Source organism: Sarcophilus harrisii, chromosome 1 (genome assembly GCF_902635505.1).
Source record: "Sarcophilus harrisii chromosome 1, mSarHar1.11, whole genome shotgun sequence".
Lineage (NCBI taxonomy): Eukaryota > Metazoa > Chordata > Mammalia > Dasyuromorphia > Dasyuridae > Sarcophilus > Sarcophilus harrisii.
The window spans coordinates 252,983,251-252,985,594 of record NC_045426.1 but is presented as its reverse complement, the minus strand read 5'-3'; positions in this window follow the sequence as shown (position 1 = coordinate 252,985,594).

The following is a 2,344-nucleotide window of genomic DNA, read 5'->3' as shown; positions in this document are numbered from 1 at the left end:
GTTAGGCAATCTGATGAGCATGAAATGGCACTTTGGAATTTTTTCATTTCCATTTTGCTGATTATGTAATTTAAAGCATTTCTTCATATATGTCTATTGATATGTGTATATGTATCTATATATCTACATTTACATATAGAGAGAGCACTTTGATTTATTCTTCTTAAAACAGCCTGTTCATATCTTTTGACCATTTATCAATTAGGGATTTCCAGAAATTTCTAATCCCCTTCTCAACCAAGAAACAAATAAGATCTCCCCAAATGGAAGTAGTAAGAGTCATTAACCTTTTGTACTCTGATGACTCAGTAAGCCCATAAAAAATCTATAATGGAATAGGATAAGAGTTCATTCAAGAATGCTCAATCTGTTTTTTGTATGCCTATTCCTGAAGAACCAGTAGTGAAGTTTCAGATCCCTATGGATCCCTACTGATTTTCTATCTTGACAACCATCACAGTCTTCTTGTCCTCCAAATGCTCAGACCTAATTGCTCCCAGACCCAAAACTAAAAGAGGGATCCCCCCATCTCCAGTGGCTAAACTATTCTTAATTGGTTATCTCTTTTATGCCCTTCTTTATTTTCCTTTTTAAATTTTTAAAAATATTTTAAAACACATTTCCTCATGAATCATGTTGAGAGACAAAAATCAGAAGAAAAGAGAAAAACCACAAAAGAAAAAAAAAGGGAAAAAATGAACATAGCATATGTTGATTTATGTTCTCTCTGGACATAGATGGAATTTTCCATCCAAAATTTATTGGGATTGCCTTGGATCACTGAACCACTGAAAAGAACCAAATCTTTTATAATTGATCATTGCACAATTTTGCTGTTACTATGCACGATGTATTTCTGGTTCTGCTTATTAATGCTCAGCATCAGTTCATGTAAATCTTTCTAGGCCTTTCTAAAATCAGCTTGTTCATAATTTTTTATAGAATAGTAATATTCCATTACTTTAATATACCATAACTTATTCAGCCTTTCTCCAATTCATGGGCTTATGTATTTCTTTTTGGTGTTCAAAATGATGAGAAAATTTGATGGCAAGAGAGCTGAGCCTGGAATGCATTTGTTTTCAGAAAACAGTTGCGTTAGAGGATGTTAGATTGAGTCTGGAGTAAAAATGAGTGCTATAAGACTAGAATTAAATTTATTCAATGGAGATAACATAACATGATGTCTCCCTTTATGACTTCTCACACTCCAGAACCAAGGTATCATCGTCCCTCTCCCTCCATTAAGGAATACTGACAAAGTAGAACTTATACTTATGAGACTACATATTTCTCTTAGGACACCTATTATAAATAGATGAACACCTATTTTGTTTTGTTTTTATAAGAAGAAATACAGAAATAGCATATAGTAGAACTACATTGTTTGAGCCTTGCTAAATATTCTCCCTTCCCTATTACTAGGAATCATACTTCATGTACTAGAAATCCTGGGGTTTTTATGTTTTTTAAGCCTTGGGGTTTGGAGAAGGGAGTTCCTTCTGGGGAAAAAAGTCCTGTACTTAGGATCATAAGATTTAAATTCAGATTCCAGTTTTGCCACTGAATGACATTGAGCAAGACAATCAAATTCTTTGTACCTCAGTTTTTCTTTTCTGTAAAATAAGTAGTTTGGACTAGATTAATTTTAAGGTGCCTTCCAACCCTATATTTATGATCCTGTGTCCCTATGATTCTCTTAAAGATTTGTATTAATGGATACAGAATGAAATAAACAGAATAATAAATATATACAGTCACTCCAATTATGTATAAAAAAAGAAGAAAGCAAAATCTAGAAGCGGGGTAAAATTATAATAATCAGTTTGACTCCAGAGGAAATATGATAGGGAAATGCACCTCTTCCTTTTGTTGGAGAGGTGAGGAACTATGAGTACAAAATGTTATGTACAAAGTCAAATGTGGCTATGGTATTTGTTGCTTTTACTTTAACTATTTTTCTTTGTTGTAGGAAAGGTGGAAGGAGGGGTAAGTGTTTTAATTGCTGATGTTAGAAATAATTGATAAAAAAAAACAAAATAAAAATAAAGTCCTTTAAAAAAAGTCTTTAGAAGAATTAGCTAGTATTGAGGAAAGAACCTGGAGATATACATACAATATGCATGGATTAAATAAAACATCTAAGTTCCAGAGTCCTTGTAAGATTACTAAAAGCCTACTAAAACTCATTAAGGAATGATTAAACTAGTGAGAATACAAGAATCGAGAGTTTTTCTATCCGATCAGAAGAAGGCTGTTTCTCAGGTGGCAGATAGAGCAATGGTTCCTGCTAACTTTTTAGCCCACATAAATCATTAAAGACAAATATGGAAGCCTCCCCAAA